Source organism: Marmota monax, unplaced genomic scaffold (assembly GCF_021218885.2).
Source record: "Marmota monax isolate L192 unplaced genomic scaffold, Marmota_monax_Labrador192_F-V1.1 WCK01_AAM20220418_F8-fsc00005, whole genome shotgun sequence".
Taxonomy (NCBI): domain Eukaryota; kingdom Metazoa; phylum Chordata; class Mammalia; order Rodentia; family Sciuridae; genus Marmota; species Marmota monax.
Genome location: NW_026692254.1, coordinates 19,319,344 through 19,343,638, shown reverse-complemented (window position 1 = coordinate 19,343,638; position 24,295 = coordinate 19,319,344). Strand labels below are relative to the sequence as shown.

Sequence of the window (24,295 nt, the reverse complement as noted above, 5' to 3'; positions counted from 1 at the left end):
ATCAATTTTCTGTGGATTAGTAAATGCTTTAATTTCATGCACACAGAGTTTGCCTAAGAGATAATTGAGAATAAAAAAGAAAACTTGAAATGAAAAAGCAAGAGTTCTTAAGTCTGCCCAAGTTTCTTCTGTCTGTCTTTCTTCCTTCCCCATCTGTTTTGACATCAAGACTAACTTGTTTTGTCAACTGTGCTGGAGAAGATAAGGATGGCAAGGATGCAGCTTAGTATTCATTAAGTCTCAGGTTGTCTTGACATCTGCCAATAGCTAAGACTCTTTATTTTTAAGTCTGAATTATCTGCTCATTCACTTTTCCTGCTATTCAGGTTTTGTGACAGAGCCAAAAAAAAAAAAAAAAAAAACCCACTAGCATCACCAATGACAAATTGCATTGTAGGGAATAGCAAATGCATGTTTTTAGAAATCCATATTATTGTCTACTTAATTTAATTTTTACTTTAAAATTTATTTTTAAATTATTCTTACAAAAATATAAAGGCTAATTTATGTTCATATTTAGTTTTTTTTTTTTATGAACTCTCAAAAACCAAAATCTTATAGACAAAAGAAGTGGTTTTAAATTTTGGATAGAATTCTATAAACATTTTTATAACTCAGTATGGTTGAGAAAACCTATGTATAACAATCCCCTCAAATTTGAAAAAAAAATCTTTAAAATCTTCAAAATAAGTTGACATTTAATTTAAAAATGTTATTTTTATATGGATACAACTGATAACTTCAAAAATACACTGCAAAATTTCAAATGTAATATTTACTTATTTTCCAGCATCATCTAATATTTGCCTTAGTCATTACATATAAATCAGAAAATTATCACCAATTAATTATTTTTTCAAATTAAAAAAAATTAGTCTTCCTAATATTTCTCACTTGGGGAATTTTCTTTTGAAATAAATAGTTTTGAATTGTTCTTTTGAGGCAGAATTTAGAGCTACAGGAAACCCTCAAAACCTGGAATCATTATATTTTAACTTTTGTCTATGAAATGAAATTCTAATTTAGATTTTTAAATTAAATCAATAGAGAAATAGACCCCAAAATGCCTGTATACCTAGTCAAAGTGTTTTTTTTTTTTTTTTTTTTTTGATCCATTGATGATCAGAGAAGCAACATATACGTTGGAGAAAAACTTGTTTGCCAAAGCCAAACTACTAAAGTGTGAATCCATCTCTATCTATTTATATACATGTAAACTCATATTTATAAAAACTCTCAATGATTAAAATCTTATAGCCAAGAGGATTGATAATAAATTTAGGGTAGAATTTCATAGATATTTCCATAAATCAACTTGGTTGTGCATGTGTGTATGTATATGTGTGCATAAAATTTAAAATTTCAACAGTCATGTAGGAATCAAATATAAAGAGGCTAATATTCCAGAATACAGGAAGAACAGAGATATTAATATCTCATTTAATATTGTTTTGCTAATTGAGACATTTCTGATTCTAGGGATAGTTTATAAAAGAGCAGGAAGGGTTAGTTGAGAGACAGACTCACTAAAAAGCTAACAAAGCTTCCAAAAGTTTTGGTAGTTGTGTTGACAAAATTGCAGTTCAGAGGCCATGAGGTAAAGGGCCCCTGATAAGCATCAAAGATTCTCAAATGAAAACTAAAAAATAAAAGCCCTGATGTTAAAGGGAAGCTGAAAATAAACCAGTTCATACAAAGATCTAACCAAGGTTTAGGCCTCTATAACTAATGATTAGATTAAATAAAAATATATCATTTCCTAGATTGCAAAAGTAAATTTTCTCAGAAAGAGGATAGCACCTTCCAAAGCTCCAAATTTTCTTTAAGAATGCATGGTTTTAAGCATTCAATTTAAAAATCTATCAGGTGCCCAAAGAGAACTTACCAAAGTCAAGGAAAAAAAAAAAGAAAAAAGTACATGACTGAAATAGACCATAGAAGATCCAGATATTCAAGTTATTGGTAATGAACTTTAAAATAACCGTGTAACCATTTATATGTTCAAGATTAGTATGGTCAAGATAATAAATAAATAATTAAAAATTAAATGAAAAATTAGATGAAAGCATTAATAGAAATCCTGTAAGAAAAAGATATAACTAGAATTAAGAACTCAAATGATGTGTATCTTGCAAAGTAAATACAGCTGAAGAGAAGATTAGTGAATTAGATGGTGGGTTGAAAGAAAATATCCAGTGTACCCACACACACAAACATTGTATTTGGAAAGTGCAAACCAAAAGAAAAATGGCAACTCAGTAGAAAAGTTTAATATATATATAATTGAACTGCTAGAATGAGAAGCTTGGGAGAATGAGGCAGAAACCATGATAGAAAAGATAATGACTGAGACTTTTTTCAACTGAGATTTTTTTCAACTGTGATGAAGTAAATCAAACCTCAAACATGAAAAATACAAGGAAATGACACTTGGGTAGATCAGATCAAAATTTCTAAAAATCAAGATCAAAAAATAGACATAAGGGAAGCCAGAGAAAAGATATGCATCTTTAAGGGAGGAACAATGAACTTGAGAGCAGACTTCTGTGAATATAATGACATCCAGAAAACAATGGATTCAGGGCTTCAAACGCTATTACAGTATTTCTACTGCCACCATAAAATTTTATACCCAGTGAACATGAAATCATGATTAAAACAAAATGACAGTGATCTCAAACAAACAAAAAATTCAATATCAGCATGTCTGAACTAAAGGAACTGTGAAAGGTTGTTCTTCAGACAGACGGAAAATGAGCCACATGGACATATTGAAAGGAAAGGGAAAAAGAAATACATGTATAAATAAAAATTATTATGGATTACATAAGGTAATAATAATGATTTATTATTTTATTTAAAATATAGAACAAATGAAAATACATGTTTATCTATAAAACAGTTGAACATTCAGTGTACATGAAATTGAAGTATTCTAAGTTTCTTGAGAATTTCAGCATTTTAGGAATATACATTGGTATCTATAGGTAACCATGAAAAAAATTATAAAGAAATATTAACAGAGCAAACATGGGCTGATAAGGTAAAAATATAAAAAGAAGGCAAAAATTTTAAAAAATAGAAAAATGAATGGATAGAAAACAAATAATCAGGACAAAATAAAACAACAAAGCCATATTACACAACCAAAAGAATAAGAAGTTATACTCAATTTATGTATGATGTGTCAAAATGCATTCTACTGCCATGTACAACAAATTTTAAAAAAATAGTAAAGCCAATAAAAAAACTTTAGCAATATTATTTGCAAAAATAATCAATGTTCCAAATAAAAAATATTTGTCAAACTGTGTAAAGAAAAATTCTATGTACTGTTTGCCAGAAAAACACATTTAATATAAGAATAAATGGGAAAGTTATGACCAATTCATTCTAACTTATAGGAAAGACAGTCAAATGAATCGGCCATAACTTCCCTATGTTCATATATGAATATACAACCAGTATAACTAAACATCAGGTACAACAAGAAGAATGGGAAGTTAGACTCTATGTATGTTTGATATATCAAAATCCAATTTACTATCATGTGTAAATAAAAATAACAAAAAAATTAAAAAAGAAAACATGGGAAATCAAGAGAAAATTAGTATGACTAATTTAATGAAAGTAGTACTTAAGGTATAAAATATAATTACATATATACAGGCTGTCTAATGACATGTCTTATGTCATCAGAAATTAAGAAAGTTTTAATAATTAAAAATGTGTATTTACCTAATATCATGGTTTCTTAATGTGTAAACCAAAATTGACAGCACTGAAACAAGAAATAGATTTTAACACATCTTTCTCAACCTCTAATAGAAATAAATAACGAAACTTCAGTAAAAGTACAGGGAATCTGAACATGAATTGATATAATTGCTGTAGACAGAATTGTATACATAAATTGCAGCATTATTTTCTCACTACCCACAAGAGAATGGTGAACTGTTTTCAAAACTGCCTAAAAAATTTTAAATGTTGAAGTTGTAAAATAATTCAGAGTACATCTCTGATTATGGTGAATTAAACTAGAAATCAATTTAAAGATAGCTTAAATTACTCTTATTTATTTGTAAATGAACCCATACATTTCAAAACAGACCATAAATGGCTGGGCATGGTGGCACTTGCCTATAATCCCAGGCTCAGGAGCCTGAGGCAGGAGGATGATGAGTTCAAAGCCAGCCTCAGCAACTTAGTGAGACTCTAAGCAACTCAGGGAGACCTAGTCTCTAAATAAAATATAAAAAATGGCTGGGGATGTGACTCAGTGGTTAAGTGCCCCTAAATTCAATCCCTGATACAAAAAACCAAAACAAAACAAAACAAAAAAACAGCCCATAAATTAAAAAACAAAACACAAAACACCACACAACATAATTCAAAAAAAATTTTTTTTCTTCAAATTTAACTAAATGTCAATGAATATACAATGTTTCCTAAACTTTTGGAATGAATCTAATGTCATACAGACAGAGAAAGTTTTTGCCAAATATATATATATACATATATATATATATATATATATATATATATATATATATAAAGGAAGTCTTCATAAAAAAAAGTCTTGACATCATAAATTAGACAAGCAGATATATTGTCACATATAACAAATTAGAGTAAAAAATTTTAAAAATATATAAGTAAAATGAGGGGGGAAATAAATAAATAAAGTAGACAAAGAGTAAGACATTGAATCTAAGGCCAGTGGAGGCTTGGGAATAACAACAATAAAAACATCCACTAATGAAAATAAAGGTACCAAGCAATAGAAAAAATCAAACCAGCCAACTACTTTTCTTCCTCATTACTTGTTTACATTCATGTGTCTGCATGTTATCACTTTTTTTCTTTCTCACAGCCACATGATACACCATGGTGTACATCTGCCGTGTTTTACTCATTCAGTCCCAGGGAGGGCTATTCAGAAGCTGTCTCCAACTTCTCATGCCATAAAAAGAAATATGCTGAGATTTTATCTCACTCCAGTTACAATGGCAGCTATTAAGAATACAAACAACAATAAGTGTTGGTGAGGATGTGGGGGAAAAGGCACACTCATACATTGCTGGTGGGACTGCAAATTGGTGCAGCTAATATGGAAAGCAGACTGGAGATTCCATGGAAAACTATGAATGGAACCACCATTTGACCCAGCTATCCCACTCCTTGGTCTATACCCAAAGGACTAAAAAACAGCATACAGCAACGCCAATGTTTATAGCAGCAGAATTCACAATAGCTAAGCTGTGGAACCAACCAAGATGCCCTTCAATAGATGAATGGATAAGGAAAATGTGGTATAGATACACAATGGAATATTACTCAGCAATAAAAGAGAATAGAATTGTGGCATTTGCAGATAAATGAATGGAGTTGGAGAATATAATGCTAAGTGAAGTAAGCCAATCCCCAAAACCAAATGCCAAATGTTTTCTCTGATATGAGAAGGCTGATTCATAGTGGGGTTGGGAGGGGGGGCATGGGAGGATTTAGATGAACTCTAGATCTAGATTGGGCAAAGGGATGGGAAGGGAGAGGGTGTATGGGGGTAGAAAAGATGGTGGAATGAGATGGATATCATTACCCTAAGTACATGTATGAAGACATGAATGGTGTAAATATACTTTGTATACAACCAGAGATATGATGAATTGTGTTCTTATATATATATAATATAAATTGTGATGCTGTCATATATAACAAATTAGAATTAAAAAAAATAAAAAGAAACAACAAAAAAAGAAACATACTAATGCATGACCCTGCATGTATCTGAAGGATTTTCTTTGGTATAGATGCCTATGAGCAGAACCATTGGTGTAAGTGAGGTGCATATATTTATCTGAATTCCACCAGCCCACTATCCAGAATAGCTGCCTCATCTGTACTCCCACCAGAAGGGCATCAGGGTTTTGCATCCCTATATTGCTATTCATATTTACCCAGCTTTCTGCAGTGATTTAATAGATGAAGTGATATTTTATTGTTGTTTTAGTTTGAAATTCTTTAACTTGTGAATTTTCAGATTTATACTTAGGTAAATTGCCTACCAACATGTTGGTTCATTGTCCTCCTGTTAGTTTTAGAATCTCCTTATATATGGAAGGTATTATTTTCTTAGCAGTTTTCAATTTTGTAAAGATATATCATGCTATTATCTGTCCCTCAACTTTGTCCATATTATGATTTCTTCATCTCAGACTTTTATTTTGTTATCAAACCATTTTTTTCTTATGGTCTATGATTTGGAAAAAAAATGTTTAAGCCTATTGCATGGTTCTGAGTAGCCAAAATTATGTAATATTTTCTTTCGTTAATTTTAATTTTACCTTTCATGTATATCATTGACCTGTGTGCAGTCTATATGGTGTAAAAATATGATACATTTCAGTTGTGTTTCTCTTACTCTTCTTAATGACTGCATAATGCCACCTCAGAGCAGTATACTCCAACTTACTGTACCAGTATGCAACTCATGACAGTTCACATAATCTTTTAGTCTTTATTATGGCCAAGGATGCAAGGAATAACTTTTGGAGTTGTTAGATTGATGTGTATATATTTTTTGCTCACTTAATTGTCTGGATTACTGTTGCCCACCAAAAGTGCAATCCCATTTATGATGCTTTCACTATTTTACACCTAAGTGTGTTTTATATTCCATGAAAACAGATTTATATTCATTCAAAATTATCCAGTTTGGCATTCTGTGGTGCTATTAAATTTTTCAAATTAAAATATTTTATTTTACCATCCATGCTAATGGTTAGATTACATTTTAACTTGAGATTCTTAAGTTTTCTTGATTGTTCCTTAATTTTATATATTTTAAAATATCATTTGTTTTACAAAGAGGACGATGATGGTGGAATGGTGACATAAGTGTTGTATCAAAAAAAACTCTTGGAAACGTAGTAATTCATTATTATGTTCCTCTTATGCAATGGTACAAATAAAAGTGAACATCTCAAATCTGTATGTTAAAATCACACATATCACTTATAAAGCTAATAACACAATTTTTATAACTATATCCACCAAAGGACTCTTGTCTTATCAAATAGAATGATGATAATTATTACCAAATATTTTGAAGGTATTTGACTGTAATTTTTGGCCCAAAACAAAATATTTGCTCAAATGAGAAAGCATTTAGCAGTTGGTCCTAGTCTGAAAGACAGATTTTAAATTATTTTGTGGGGAAAACTACACTTGGCATATAAATATATCACTAACTCATTTTTAAGCAAAATTAAACATTTTATTTCAGGGCAGGAAAAACCTCCCATATGAATGAAATATTTAGTGGTTGAACTAAAATGAGACAGTACTGATATATTTTTATTCTAACAGCATGTTGGCTAGGATGTGAGGTGACAGTCACTGTCATTCATTGCTGGTGGGCTGTAAAATAATAAACTCTCTGGAATACGGTTTGGCAGCATATCCAATACATTAAACATAGGAGGTGGGTTAAAAAGCTGTGGGGTAGTTATTCAACAGAATATAATACGGTACTATCAAAGAGATTATGTATATGCATAGAAAGAAATCATCAAAAATTGCTAGCGAAAAAAAGGAATTTTCTAAAAAATGAACACTTCACACATTTTGCTTGTTCTTGTGCTCCCTAGTGATTGGAAAGTTATAACTCTCACATGCTCCCCTATTAATATCAATCATAAAACAGTATTTACACCTCAAAGTATGTTGACTTCACTGGCTTCTGTTTTCCTCCTTCATTTGTACTTTTCAATAATGTCTGATTTGAAATCTAGATTAAAATTTATGAATGTTTTTACTTTATTAATAACCTCTTTCAATTATTGTTTTTTAACAAATCATTATATTTCTTTACTATGTTTTGAATGCACATGTGAAAAAAAAATCCAAGATTTGTGAGTTTCTTTTTCTTAATTTCTTTTCTACTATCATATTTTCTCAGTTACTAACCATTATTTTGTTTAATTTCTCATTTGATTGAAAAATGTCCTTAGGTAATTTTTTTATCACAGGAATTTCAGAACCATCTACTTCTGCAGATCCAGTGGGTCTGAGAGCATTTTCGCCCTTCATGTTTGAATGAGCCATAGCTCCTAGTCATTGACTGATTTTATTGGAGCACAATATTTCATCTTCAAAGTGTACATTGATGTGATTCCCTTGTTGTGAAGGATTTATGAAGAGGGAAAATTTATATCAAGTTTGCTTCTTCCCATTTTCTCTGTAGCCTTGCTTTTTAATGTACTAATATTAATAATATTTTTGTTTTATTCAGACTCTAAATTCTCATTAGAATAAGGTTAAATATAATTCTTTTTCTGCTATAGTTTCAATTTTGAATGTACCACAGAAGCACATGTGTTGGAGGCCTGGTTCCCAGCCACTTGTGAGAGATTATGGAGCTTTTAGGAGGTGGAGCCTAGTGGAAGGAAGTTAGATCACTGAGGCAAGTTCTCAAAGGAGTATCAACACCAGCCCCTTCTGATTTTTTCCTCTTTGATTTCTGGCCACCATGAGAAAAAGTGACCATGGGATGAAACCTCTGTAACTGTGATTAAAAATAAACTTTTCCCCTTGTAAGTTGATTCCATCAGGTATTGTGTCACAGTCATGAAAATCTGACTAACAACCTTTCCTTTAATATTTTTTTCTCTGTGCCCTTATTGTTTATTTTTTTAATCTAAAGAATTACTTTTTTTCTATAAATGAGGGATTTTTGTTTTTTGGCTTGGCATCCAAGGAAAGAGGTTGGAACACCTCCTGAGATAGACACCACTACATTTCAGAAGTGGAAAAAACTCTGCAATATCTCCTCTTGCAGTGGGAATGATCAGGTGCCTGCTAGGGAAGAGGCAAGCTACCTTTTCATGCTCTGAGGACTTGGTAGGGGTCAAACTCTTCAAGATTCATGAGGTTTATTGTAAGCTAATGTTTGTGAAGAATAAAGAGGAAAAAGGAAGAATCTGGCAGGGAGAGACATCCGCTGAGACGTAAATCTGGCAAAGTGTAACCTAACTAACAGTGAGCTACAGCAAGAAAATTTCCCATTAGAAGGTCCAGCGTTGGGAAGAAAACACCAGACCTTAGCACTTTTCACCATAATCGGGCATTGGATAAGACTGTCTAGGAGGAATATGGACCAGCTCAAAAGCAGCAGTGGATCTTGAAGGTGATGTTAACTGCAGATTCTTACCTGACTGCACTCATTGAATTTGAATGTTAAGTTCTTTCTGGAAGAAAGATCTCAATGTCACAGTCCATGGTTGCTACAGCCAGCAAAATTCACCTATGTTGAGAAGCCAACAGGAATAAGGACTTAGTGGATGGCACATATGTGTTGAGAGAAGCAGTGAGCAAAATAGACCAATATATTAGTTTCTCTTTAAAAAACTTATTTTATTTTTTCATAGTTAAATGTATGCTGCATGATTTAATTGAGATATAAATATAAAATTTGTTTTCTTCAGTATTATTCACTTAACATCTAGAAATTATTAATAATGTATATTCCAAATTCTATACATTAAATCATAGAAAAGTATACCTACATGGAATTTTCATGCAAATCAAGTCAATTCTCACATTTTGTAAGTGACAAAGGAATATTCCGATCAATAAACTGACTGCAAATGGACATCATGGCTTTTTTGGCTTTAGAGATATTATGCTTAGCAAATAAAAAAACAGGATGCTCAGGTAAATTTTAATTCCAAATAAGCAACAAAGAACTTTTTAAATATAAGATATCCATGTACTACTTGGGACAAAAATTATACTAAAAATATTCATTATTTGTCTGAAACTCAAACCTTACTGGATGTCCTGTATATTATCTGGCAATCTTATTCATATTTACAATTCTCTATGTCCCCTCACCAGTTAGAACTTCCTCTCCAAAAATACTCTCAGTGTGTTGCAAATTTCTGTTATGCACTAAAACTGAAAGACTGTACAAAGAAGAGATCACTAAAGGAGAGACAGTTGGGAAAGGGTACACATGACCTTTGTAAAAAATAAATTATAAAAATCTATGAGGTTCAAAACATACCCACTAGTCCAATATGTGTTTAGCCAATGCTTCTTCCACTGTGGGTCATGACACATGTGGACTGAGAAATCAGTTTCTTGAGTTGTGACCACATGTTTTTAATAAATAATGGTAATCTAGAACAGAAACTATCATCATGTAATCATGTGTAATAAAGATTAATATTTTGAAATTTTGTTTCCATTGTGTATTTGTGTATTGTGTCTGCTGGGTCACTATTGTTTTAGTGCCATTTCTGGCAACAGAAAGTTAATCCAAAATCAGCCACAAGAATTGACTATTGTCCTTTGGCTCAGACCCAGTTTTCCACGGGAGCTCAAGGACGAGGGTCATACTAACTGATATGGCAAGCAGCCACATACAGCACTCTACCTGTCCCCAATGTATAAGGAAAGGGGGCTTTATCTGAAGGGACAAGAGTTTATAAGTAGATATAAACAGGGTGGCAAGCAAACACCTTAAACAGCAGTCGACACTTCCCCATTCTGGCTGGTTAAGACCTCTTGGATCATCACTGTCAAAAAAAAAAAAAGTCAAAGCATAACTTGGTGACTATTTTAACAAAGTCACATGTGAGACAGACTTCTGTGTTAACCTAGAAACCTTTCTTCTAGAATAAACACATTATCAATTTTTCTGGGATATACTTCTTAGACATGTAGCCTATGGAACATTTCCTTTTGGATTCTTTGCTTTTAAGTAGTTCAGTACCTTATATTTCTATCTTAAGTTTTATTTTTCCTCCACTAGATAGTAAAACATGATATCTGGCTAATGACATTTTAAAAGAGTATGCTGATTATAAGTATTGATTATGTTTTCCTGACTTGAATAACATTTTAAAGAGCAGGATCAAATGGAAATGACTCAAAACACAAACAGGTTTCTGGTGGTGACTTACTTGGCCAGTGTGAGCATGCCCAGAAACAGCTCTGCATGGTACACCTGGTGAAATAGGCAACTCTTTGTACTCACTCAGGGTGAGAAAGGAGTTGACACTTATTTTTCTGTAACTTTTTTTCCTCTCTCAAATATGTTGAAATCTTAAAGTTATAAAATATGATGAGACAACCCTTATTATTTTTTCTTCAAATCTGCAACAATAGATCTGGTAAAAACATTTAAAAAACACTAAATTACATTTGGACAAAGTGTTGTTTTTGTTACATTGATTGTTGATGTTCATTTTTGCTTAGCATTGAAGCGACAATAAAGAAAAGCACCTCCAATCTAGGTGTATATACAAGCCAATTTAAAAACAATTTTTTAAAAAAAATCTCTGATTAGACATTATACTAACTACCAACTAAACTGAATCAATGAATACCGTTGAATTCAAAGCACTAGCAAATTCAAACATCACAAAGAAGTGAAACAAATGACACCAAAGGAAAAGGATTGAGACAGACTCTGCTGTTGATCTGTTGATATTTCTGAGCACTTATATGAAATGGAATGAAGAGTTAAAGAGTGGTACTTGTGAAAGGGTGATGATCTAGCCCTATGCCAAGAACGTGGGGTCATAATTTGGGATGCTCTTACCCTTTTACAATTGTTTCTTCTTTCTGGTGGGATATGTAGTGTCGACATTTGTCATAGGGAAAGGAATATTTCTACTCTACAATTTCTAAGCGCACCTTGAGAGCTGAGCACTTTTACGGAGGGCAATTTTGCATTTGCTGAAGAAATAATATCCTAGAAAACGAATAAGAAATAAATATCCCCAGATTAATGCTATATAAATACTTTTGCTATAGGTTTCATCAAATATTCATGGTACACACATGTACAGGTCAAATTACCTTTAAATATTAAATTTCTTTCCAGTGGTGGAGAATTTCAGATTTTTCAGTGTTTGTAAGAAGCAGAGATGGAACCCATGGATTATTATCTTCTTGGAAATTCAGCTTCTGGTTTAACTGCATATCTAAGGTTATGAGGGGCTTCACTGCCCCCCCCCCACAATTGTGAAATTGCTCACATTTCTTTTATCTATTCTACAAATCACAACTCAAATTTAAAGATGTACTAAACACATAAGCATTTTACACCTACTTTAAAGAAGAAATCATCTGTTTGGTGTCACCTGCACAAGACACCTAAGGCACATTACACAATATAACTTAATACAACCAGACCACTGAAGTAGGGATGATTCTCCTTACACACAAAATCTAAGTGATAGAGCTATGCATGATTCCAGGAAATGGGAGAAGCTGGATACAAACCTGGTTCAATAGGACCCAGCCATTTAAGTCTGTCACTGGTAACATCAATTATCACACAGGCAATATGGATCAGTGTTTTCAAACCATTAACAAACTGAACAAGTGAATCATTGGCTACATTCTGCTTGTGCACTACAGGTGGGAGACAATTTGAATTTAAGTCTGATGAATTTGCATTTGGATTCGGTTTCTGCCTTTGACTATTAAAATGTGCTTAGCAATTTAGCATTACTCAGGGTTTTTTTAATCAAAGTTAAGGCAGGGATAATATCACAGGTAGTGCCTACCCCATAGTAGTGTTAGAACATCAGTTGATATAATAAACGGACCTGTTGTAAGAAAAATACCAAGTTCAAAACAAATGTAGGGGTCATGAGTTCCTCATTATCTTTCCTGAACAAGAGGTTGGATCAGATCCTCTCATCCATTCACCACCTCAAATACTGTTGTCACCTCTATGGAGATGACCCCATATTCATACCTCAAATATATTCCTACTGTGCCCTCAGTTGAGACTGTTGATGTCTCTCCAAATATGCTTTACATAGGAGCTCTTTGAAGAGTGTAGAAAGAAGGCATTTAACATTCAGGTTTAAACATACCATATTTTAATTTGCCCAAACAATTTTCCATCTAAACTGGGACAGGTTTTGAGTGCTATCAATAAGTATGCTTTGAAAAGAGGTTTAAACCCCAGACAGAATGAGACTAGTGATCACCCTGCACAAGGCAGGGTGCATAAGTGACAATGTCAAAGAGAACTTCAGGAGCAGGGCAGAGAGCCAGGCACCTGAGCCTCTGCTGGCAGTGTGGAGAGACTCGAGGAAGTAGCTTCTGGGAAAGGAGAGGTGACAAGGACTCATGCTGCTTCCCCATCTGACACTTACCTGCAGCACCATCTGTAATACCTATTCAGAGCCGGGAAGTCCCATGGCCTCCGGGGGAAATGGGAGCCCTCCAATGCAACCTGATGGACCCTGAGTTGATGATGGATACTCTCAGAGGGCAGTGGCAACCGTGGTTCAGAAAATCACACCCAACTAAAGACACCCTTTGACAATCCTCCAGCAGGCTCTGATATGTTTAATAGGCCTCCCATATAACTGCTGCCTTCTGCCTAGTTGAATGAATCACTTCACACATAATCACACCACACAGAATGCTTGCATACACACACACATATATGCTTACATACATACACACTCACATTACACATACATACACACCACAAGGTTCCTAAAACTTTAAGCCTGATTTTCCCAATAAGCTACCTCTTCCCATTTTGCAGAGCATACACCAGTAGGAAAACAAACAAACAAAAACACTAACATGTGATCATTCAAATTATGAGTGTTAAAAGGAAAATGTTATTGGTGCTCAGAGAGATGAGTGCTGAGGTATGCCAGGCCACAAGATGTTGTCCAAGACTGTACGTAGGTGATTGTTTCTCTGAAGATCCTGATGGCAGCAAAATGAACAGAAATCCTGGGTCTCCCTGAGGCCCTTGACCCTTCTTATCTGTTTGGATCACATGTCCTGTTAGAATTTACTAAAGTGCATTATTATAATCTACAATGGATCATCACTGGGTCTCCACACCACTGAGTAAATGTGAACCACCACCCAGGCTATGTGAGGAAACAAGAAACTTACATTTGTTCAAGCCATTGTATTTGATGATCTTTGTTCTGGAAACCCATCCTGTGGTCAATAAACAATAGTCCTCAAAACATTTTTAACCTTTAAAATGGGGCATTATTCTACATACAAGGAAACTGAATTACAAAAATTTTAGTTACTCTCTGTTAAACAGAATAGCCCAGACTTAAATACCTCTCTCTCTCTCTCTCTCTCTCTCTCTCTCTCTCTCTCTCTCTCTTTTCAAAAGCCTATGTTTGGATATTTTACTTATACAATTAAATATTTTCTCTGAACAATAAAAATTAATATTTTTCAATTAGCATTCCACTTTGATTTCTGAAAAATACAAGGGAAAGAAGCCTGGATTCAGTGGCCATTAAATTTCTTAACTATCATGAAATTGTAAAATTATTTAGCAAGCAGAATATTATGTCAAATAAAAGAGAAATGTCCTTATGTTTAAAGAGGTTTTTGTGTAATACCTTAAATTAACTGGTGTATATTCATCCACAGGTTCTGCAGCATCAGGGCTCAGGATCTTGAAGAAGGACCACAAATAAATTACTAATAACTGAAAATTTTAGGAAAACTCAGTGACTAAATTTTTACCTTCTCTTAGCCCAACTTATTTTCTTCTAGATTTTAGTCTTTCTTAAGTAAGGAATCTCTATAAGATTAGACTTTTATCTATAAAATTCACATAGTTCTGAGCCCAGCATGGATGTTAGAATATGCTTATTCACTTAAATTATACAACAGCCCAGTTGTAGCTTTAGACTCTGAGAATTAAAGAAGTATTTGCATGGTGTTTTATAGTTTATAAATCTTTTTACAAGTGATATTTTAGGCACAATTACTCTTATTATTTTCTATATAAGATGTAGTAGCTAAAACTGAGAAAATTGTAAAGGGTTTACCAAGGAGACACAGCTTTTATAAGTCGTGTTTTGACAAGCCCAATGTGCATCTTTTCACTCAGGATCCTAGGATCTTGTGTGTATACCATTGTAGGCTCTGCTGAATGAATGGGTACATCAATCAATCAATCAGTTAATCAATGAAACCATCATAAGATGAGCAGTAAAATCATGTTGCAAAGCAACCAGCTAATTGATGATCCATGCCAAGGTTTTTATTTATGTGTTCTTAATCATTGTTATTTTTTTTTCTGGAAAAGATAAAGCAGATGAAAACTAAACATAAAAATATAACCAAAGAGATCCCACCTAAAACAAGAGTCAAAAAAGTGCCTCTAGCTAGATCCACATGTTGTCAAGGGGCCTGTGTGGGTGTTTTCACTCAAGGAGGTTCAGACATCCCTGCTTGATGGAAGGGACTCACCAAGAGCTGAATATTTGGCATCCCAGTCCAAGTAGTTCCTTATTGTCCATGACCATTGTCATAAGGCTGGATTTAACTTCAGAAGTACTGCACGCCATCTGGCTCTAAGAACAAATCTATTTTTATATAAATTTGCAATGAGGGAAAAAAATATTACATACATGCTCAGCCCTGGATGAACTTCCATTTTTAGCATGACTAACTTTCACTCGTCTTCCTCAGGGGCTCCAAAGTGGGTGGGCTCTTTCCCTCTGCTACAGGCCTTATCTCCGTTAAATTGTACGATTAGGATCCCAAAGTCACTGAACAAACAGGGTCGGATTCTCCATAACAGACCTTTAGTTCATATACATTTCCCTGGCTTTCGTTTGAGAAGTCCGAGAATGGCTATCATCTCCACACTAATAATATCCTTCAGTAAATGATAAAGTCAAGTCCAAAGTAAACTGAGAAGCTTTATCAGCATGTCAAAGCTATCCCCTTACAGCTCTGTACTTGCCAACTGTGCATCCTTTTCCTAGACAAAAACTTGATGCACTTTAAAAGGCACTTACCAGAGTGGGTGTTTGTTTGCCAAAGGAGAGTAGGCTGCCCTCTGGTTCCAGTCACCCCGGTTGTCACTCTCATCAGAGGAAGAGAGGGATATGTTACAGTCAGACTCCTTCCTTGATGATCTCTTGAATCGAATCCGGGGAAGAGTCAAAGCTTCCTGCTAAGTTATTCCTTCTCTTTCTCCTTGTTAATATTAATTGATGGACTTCTCAGAGGAAAAGTATATTTCTTACTGGGAATCAAGAGAACGTTGTGGTCGACCAGTTACTCTTCCACCCTGCTGTCAGAGAAGATGAGTCAAAAGGGATTTACACACCCAGTTAATTCTAACAGATGGCTCTTCCCCTGTACTCAGAGAGAAGTTCAAAACCAACCCACATTTCTCTCTAATTCCAAATTAGGCAAATTAGCACACTGGCCTTGATGGTTGGTGAACAAATTAAAAAAAAAAAAAATGGACACAATGCCAAAAAAGAAAGATAGGAAAAATTTAGAAAGCTTCATATCTCAATTCATTCAGAATTCTGTGCCTCTTTTGACAGGCAAATGATGGTTCACTCTAAAACAGTCAAAATGGTGAGAGTTTTCTTTGCCTTTCCTTCCTTTTCTTTTTGTGTTATGTGATTTATCACCATAGGTTGCTATGTTCATACATATACTTGTATAATTTCTGCAAAATATGTGAATGCACAGAATGTACATATTGTATATATTTCACACTCCCAAGCGCATGGGTCTATGTAGCCAATAAAAAGAACAATGGGAAACTGCCTACATTGGAAAACAACAGTCTATGGCAGGTTTTCTTGGCTTTTTGTGCAATTGTATACTAATATTCCCCTGGGATTGGATGGCTCAAGGAAAGTGTGATGGGATATGAAGCCTTTTGTCATAAAATCCCAATATAAAAATTCTGTCAAGATCGATAGGGACAGAAGTGTACATAACACTGTTGCTGTGTTGGTTTCATTTCAAGCACAGCATGCTTCTGAATGATCTGTCATTGCCATCAGATCTGAAGAAAAGCAAAGCATCAGAGAGAAACTTCCCATTGCCACCTATAGGTTGTAGGAAGAAGGTCCAGGTGACAGCTGCAAGGCTCTGGGAAGCAGCAGGAAGAGGTTTTTGGAAGTTTCCAGATCACATGCACATTTGCATTGTCTGATTCATCCTTTCACAAAACATTTCTCATGCCACAAGTGGGCAAGATGTGGAGGATACAGAGGTGAAGAAGAAGCACACTCTGTCTTTGGGAGCACATGTTCTGAGGACCAGAGAGACACTATGAGACAAGCACTTGACATATGTGGCCTTCATCAAAAAGGTGATATTTGAACCTTACTGAATACTCTAAAGGGTCAATAGGAGTTTTCCAGGTGGAGGAAATCAGTGGTATTATAGATTAAGAGAAATGGTAGAAGAAAAGATTCAATGGCACAGAAAACATGTCACGTGTTCAAAGAGCTATAAGAAAGTCTCCATGTGATTGGAAATTGCCCTACCCTTCATATCAAGGGAATAGGGTGGTATAGGAAGGGAGGCCAAATGAGAAAGGAAGGAAGAACAGACTTTGAAAGACCTGTGTGCCATGCTATGGCATTTGGATTTTATGCTAGGGTCAAAATTGCTTCCTTTTCTGAACCCATGATGTCACTTGATCATGAGATTCTGGTTGACTCATTTGGGCCATATGTGGGAGAATTAGTAGCCTGACCAGCAAAGTGAGGAAATAAAAATAAGATTGACAAGGACAAAGTAATGAGCATGAACACATACAATCATGGACTAAACTCTGCTGCACTGCTCCAAATCACTAATGTTCAATTACCATTGACTATATCATCCTGACGTGTTCAGACAACATTTGTTTCTCTGAAATAGGATCAGTGTTTTCAAAAAATGAGAACTTTTATTAAATCATGATTATATGTCACATATTTTGGGCTGTCTAGCCAACTCACACTATTCTCATCTTGGAGAGTTATCTTCCCCTCTCCAGGGAAAGATATTTAGCTGTGGCCATATATGAATTTTACCCTCTGCTCCTCTGGCCAAAGGATTATTAAACTACCTCACCAAGTTGGAACTATTAGGCTTTCTCTTACATTAACTTCTTCACTTTAACAAGAGAATTGCTGGGAGCTAAATCAACTCATGATGTATTTCAAGAGGGAAGAGATAGAATCAACTGTTCTTTGACATCCCAGGACTGAAAAGTTTCCATGCTTTCTAAGGCCATTTAATCCATTTCTTCCGTGAAAACATCAGTATCTTTCCAATAAACAGCCTTTTTTGCTTAAGCTAGCTCAAGTTATTTTCTGTTGATTCCAAATCAAAGAAACCAACAAGAGTTTGTTCTATTTTTATATTTTATTAGTTTTAATTATTATAAATCTTCTTGGTGATTTTCCCTTGAAAGATAGTGATGTATTCCTAAGAATTAAAAAAAAAAAGTTTCTGTTTATTTTGAGAGCAATAGCATGAGAAGCCAGCAAACATCCAGTTGAAAATTTTATTTTAAATTCCCTGAGGAAAGTGATTATATCTTGCATGTTTTTGGTATTACATCTATACAATCTCCAGAATCATAACTGACTAGTTAGTTATTTACACCATTCAACACCAAATAAAAGGTCCAGTTTACTGTAAAGATTATACCACTCAGTAACCAACCAGAAGAAGAGCTAGAGAGATCTTACTAAAGAATTAGAGAGATCCATGCTGTTTTATGGAGGTTGCTTTTTTTTGTTTCATTATTGTGCCAATAATCACTTTGCATTTGGCATCCCACTAACAGCGTAAGGAAAATTCTGAGGAGCCATATTTACCTTTGCCAACATCTCCATAAATTAGCCTCTTCATTAGAGAGGAGTCATAGCTGGAGATGATATTCAGAAACTTTCAGAATTTCAAATGAAATGGTTTGCCCATCAGTTCAATTCCTTCTGCCCTCCTGCCTTTTGCCTTTCTGAGCCACCATTTGAGTATAGATGCATAAAAGTGTTGCCAACAACTGCTCATCCAAAAATAGGTGTCACTAGGTGTCAGCATCTGTAGATTAAGTGTTAGTCTATGGTGGTGACAGAGTGAAAAAGAAAAAAAAAAGGATTCTATAGGCTTTAGTTTTAGTGGAGATAGAGACGTAGAGGTAGAGCTGGGAATGGCTATTCTCCAGTCAAGTGGATTCACATGTTCACTGATCTCTACTGCCCACTGAGTCACAGTGTTTGGGGACAGTTAAGAGTAAACATCTTGCTGGTGCCGTGATACAAAACTAGAATGCTTTGCCTAATGGGTACCTGTAAAACGGTACAAGTCCAAATGCAGGTTTCAATGCTATAATCTCACAAAGGAATGAAATATTACCAGCTATCACCCTTGATAACAATTAATTCTCCCATCCCATTTTTGAAAGGGTTTCAGTTCTGAATCTACTTTCTTCCCATCAGATAGAGTATGAGATATGCTGAGATGAGATTGTTAAAGCTTGGACTGTAGAATTTTATCTGGCCATCTGAGTCACTCAGAAAGCCCCAAGCACTCTCCTTTTACATGTATTATAATAAAACAAATTATTCTCGTGTCGCAGACCTTGAATACCTACTAACCTTGATAAGCACTTACATCTAAACAAAAAGAGAATCAATTTGCATTTTCCTTTCTGCTGGCTAACATAATGCTTCATTTTACAGTTGCCATTAAGGGTTATTGCTATCTTTACATACCACATTAGGCAGTTTGTGTCCATTGTTCCTGCATAGTTCCATCAGAATGTTTCAGGTTGAAGGCGTTTTCACAATGATGTTGCTTTTGTCCTGTCCCTATGCTATTATTGTGAATGTGTTTATCCCAACAGGTCTCTTCAAGACTTGAACACTGTCCTCTGTGAAAACATGTCAGTCATCACCTATACTTACAATCAGAATTAACAATGCTCAAGGTCTCAGAATTCGTGTGTGCACACACATGCATATACAAGTGCATGCACAGAGCTTACCTGGGTGGCCAGATAGGTAAATCTGCAAAGCTTCCTGGAGTGATCTTAAATGAATTGTAACCCTGCATAGTCCAAAGGAATCCCTTGAAAAAGCTACTGAATTCTAAAGCATCTCTCCAGACTTGACAAATTCTTCAAACAATGCCAGGCCCAAGCTTTGAATTATCATTTTCTGCTCTGATCTATGGCCCCTTAATATTCTGGGGCAGAGGAAATAAACCACAGGCATTTGTTAAACAAACATCTGTGTATGGGAAGAAATGGGAAACATGCTCCTCCAGGAAACCACAAATACTTGAGTTGGAATAATTGAGAAATGGCCACTGGCAGGTAGGGTAACACAATTACTATAGATGGAACCTTTGGGGAGTACAAACAAAGTCTTCGCCTGGAAGACAGAGGCCTTCAGTGAAAAAGAATGATCACCAAAGACCCACTTCACAGTGCAACAGCATACAGGCTGTGGTTGTGGAGGAGCCTTCAAACATTGACAAATAGCTTGGGCAGAGATCAAAAATTAAAGCATAAAATATTGATATTTTAAAATTGAGTTTTCACAATAAAAAAAACATTTTTTTCTGATACAGTTGGCAACCACATTTCAGTATTTGTACAGCTAGTTTTTATTCTGCATGAGTTCCATATTCTTTTTTTATGTCCTGGTTCCATTTGAAATCAATAAAGAATATGTCTGGAATACTTTTACAATTTGTAAAAAGAATGGGTCTTTGAATACCAAATAATTAATCTCTTCATTACTAATTAACCACATCATGTCACGAAGGAACTAGATTCTAAGACCCTAATGAACAGGTAAACATCTTTAAAATTTGTCCAGTGCTTTGTGTGATATACGTAATGATGATGGAGGAGAGTCTGATAAATAAAAATAGCATAAACACTGGCAGAGTTATTGATCCTTGGAATATATGAGAGTCCTCCAAAGAGTTTAAAAATATAATAACACTCCACTCAGAAACTACTGGCAGATACTTATGTGTAGTCCAGTGAAAAGGGAGAAAACACCAGTTTATAAAACAAAAATATGTGATCATTTGTCTGCTGTCTGGACTAAGCTCTGGGGAAAAAAGAAAAGAAAAAGATGAATGAAGCCTCGTGCCTGTCCAGGATAGGTTGATAAGAGATCAAAAACCATCAAACATTAAGTCATCAATTTCTCTGAATAAGATTGAGAGTCATTTCAATATCACCATCTCTTTAACCCTCATGATTTTTCTGTGAACCCAGTAGTGTTTATAGTCTTAGTTTGACTTTGGGACCTTTTGGAACTCTGGGAGATGATTTTTTAATTAGCAGGAAGTCTCAGTGTGGAATTCTTGCCCTGCTCCTCACTTCTAACATCGGGGAAAGCTGTGATTTTCCACAGCATCTACTTGGTAGAGTAGAGCCCTTGGGTATTTCTACATTCTTCCCCAAAGAACGCAAGACCCAGGCAAACCTCCTTAATTGAACTGTGCTTGCTACTACACCTCCAAGCTCCAAACCAGGTCAGCCAGTCAGCCACACCATAAAAAGATTGGAAGGACATCTATGGAATTCCATAAATTGTAGTGCAAAGAATCTGAAGACCAAGCCACTGTTGTTCAAATTCTTCTATGCCCACAGTGCATCCTCTCACTACAAAGACAAATTAAATCTTACTGAAGAAAGTGGAAAAACAATTGCTATGGAAAAATGGGAATGATTTTTTTTCCAGAAATAAAAACATTCTCATGACTGGCAGCTCTATCCAAAGGACTTTAAAATAAAATTAAAAACAAATTAGAAAATGTTTAGGGTTGAATATTTGTATTATCCCAAACTTTTCCTTTTACAAAGAATTCCCTACAGAATTCTTCTAAATGTTAAACTCCCCTGGTGCCTTTAAATGGTTGTTTACAGATCATTAACTACTTCTGGAAAGGCTGGTGTAGAAAACCTGCCAGAGTATGAGAATCTCCCATTGATTAACCCAAATTTAAGAGAAGGTTAGCTGAGATGGATGGAATTCAGTTTTCCAGAAATGAATTTTTGTCACCAATTTCAGAATGTAAAGTTGATCACATACAAGATTTCTTTCTTATGGACAGAGCTCAAGTCTTAACATTATTTTAGTGCTGAAATATTTGGGCATTATACATGAATATTTAAAAAATAATTCAATACTGGGGATTGAACCCAGGGGCACTCTTCCATTGAGCTACATCCCTACCCCTTTTTATTTTATTTTGAGATAGGGTCTCACTAAATTGCCCAGGCTGGCCTTGAATTTACGAACCTCTTGCATCTGTGACCCAAGTCTCTTGGATTACAGGTTTACAGAGTCACATTTGGCCACAAATACTAAAATTGACCAACCTATTAACCAAATGTTAGCACTTAGGGGTTTTTCAAGGTTTTTGTGATTCAATAAATAACATTATTATTAAATGCACAGTTTTATCTATATTTCTGCTTGATTCCTTAGAGTGACTTGTAAAGTAGAATTAATAGATAAAAATTCCAAAAATGTGCAATATTTTTGATACAAATTGTTCAAACATTTTTCAGACAGGTAGTTTCAACAAATTTCCTTTACCACAAGTTATTCTTACTGCTTCTTCATCAGAAATGAATATGAATAGTTTGAAAATAATTCCTAAAGTTTTAGTTGGAGACATTATGTTAGTTGTTTATTTGAAAATAATTTGATTACAAAGTTAAATGCATTTATTATTATAGTTCTTTGCATTTCTCTCTGTATACAAACTGCTTTTGTCTTGCCAATCTGGTGGGAGTTTTAGTACTTTTCTTAATGATTTTTATGTGTTCTTTACACATTAAAGACAGCATGTTAAAGACATTAACATATTAAAGTTATGAAAGTTTTCATATCAGTTATACATTTTTTTCACCTTAAGTGTTTGCATTTTAATTTTGCTTATGGAATTTTTAACATGTGCTTTTATACTTTTTTCCCATCAATTTTGGTTAACAAAATATTTTCTCCAGAAATTACAACTGAAAAAATCACTTATGTTTTCTTCTATTGTTTTCATGGTGTATGAAGTACTTCTACCATCTGGATGACTAAGACTACTCATGATTTCTCACACTGTTTTCTCCTTCAGAGGGTGGAAATATAATAATCATTTAGCAGAGTTCTGGGTCCTCTATGAAATGACATTTGAAAGTTCTCTGTTGTTAGAAGGTGATTAAAATGCAAGTTGAAGAATATTTACGATCATAGCTGACAGAATCTGATATGTGAAAATGAAAAAAATATATATATTTGGCATATATCCTGACCAAGCAAAGCAAAACAAAAAAATACATCTTTGATGACTTTGAACAACACAGAATTTAGTGTACTTCCGCCAAATGTGAAATAGCTAAATTTTATGAGCGATTTGAAAGAAACTTGATGATGACCTTTACCCTTTTGTATTTGTTGCTTTTATTTTTGTTTGTCTCAAAATTCTCCTCAAATAACATGTAGTCAGAGGCTAATGTATCGCAGAGATGAACAGAATCTTCTAAACTCTTTGCATTTATAATCTCAGGAAAAGGTTTGCAATCCCACGAGTCCCTGGCCCCACTCCCATCTCACTGCTCTATTTAATGTGGTGTGGACTGTCTTCTCACATCCCCAGCTCCTATATGAATCATTTTCAGCATGGAGTTCTGATCATTATACACAAGGTCACTTTTTAATTAGAACAATATAGTAAAACATATGCTCAGAAGATAAATGAGGTACAAAGCTAGCTGTGCTACAGTGAACCCTTTTATTGGAAAGCCCTTAAAAATAATAAGCGTCATGTATAGTCCAGGGGCCTTTGCAACATATTTCAGTACAGCAAAGTGCCAGCCATCGTGAATGAATACCCTGTTATAGTGAACAATCATTTGGCAGCATAGGTTATTTTAATGGACACATCACTTTAAACGAAGCCTTCACCATCTGTTCTGCCCTCTAATTACAGATGCAAAAAGAACATAATTCACAATTGCATCATAAAAAAGTAAGATATAAGTGATTTAAATGCATGTGTATCTTCTTTATTCAATGCAGCATGCAGCTGTTATGTTGTTTTCATGTTTCAAACACAAATGAGGATAGAAATCGCTCTTCTTTGAGGGAGTGAGTTCCCCACTGCAGGACATTTGGGAATGTGAATGAATGTAAAACTGTGTGTTCTTAGAGCACTTTCATGTCACATAAGAGGCAAAGTGAGCCTGTAATGCGCTCCGTGCATTACCACATCTGATGGAGTGCATGTTTGTGTTGAAACCTAATTTTCAGTCGGTTCCTTTCTAGGCATTGGTATTTCAGTGACTTCTCAGGTTAATGTACTTTGCCAAGAACCAATGAGTGGAGATGTGTAGGTAATAACAAAGGAACCCTCCTTCAGAATAAGTCGAGCCCACTGCTTACTCCAGAACCAGAGGCAACCTCTGGCATGAACCCATGGAGTTCTTATATGAATC

The 24,295-nt window shown here is 34.6% G+C and overlaps 1 long non-coding RNA gene across 13 annotated transcripts in view; it reads right to left on the bottom strand.

Annotated features, from left to right (window-relative positions):
- Positions 1 to 16,157, bottom strand: part of LOC124087571 (uncharacterized) — a 28,396-nt gene extending 12,239 nt beyond the window's left edge. Inside the window, exons 1-8 of one of the 13 annotated variants that reach the window (XR_009226126.1) lie at positions 15,831 to 16,157; positions 14,853 to 15,380; positions 14,418 to 14,473; positions 13,948 to 13,995; positions 11,609 to 13,271; positions 10,524 to 10,580; positions 9,212 to 9,304; positions 4,610 to 5,013 (exon numbers count right to left, since the gene is read on the bottom strand). This is a non-coding gene — a long non-coding RNA (uncharacterized LOC124087571). Of the gene's footprint in view, positions 1 to 4,609; positions 5,014 to 9,211; positions 9,305 to 10,521; positions 15,381 to 15,830 lie in introns of those variants that run through there. The other 12 variants (XR_009226125.1, XR_009226121.1, XR_009226124.1 and 9 more) reach the window with 12 other exon arrangements.
- Positions 16,158 to 24,295: the final 8,138 nt, after the last annotated feature.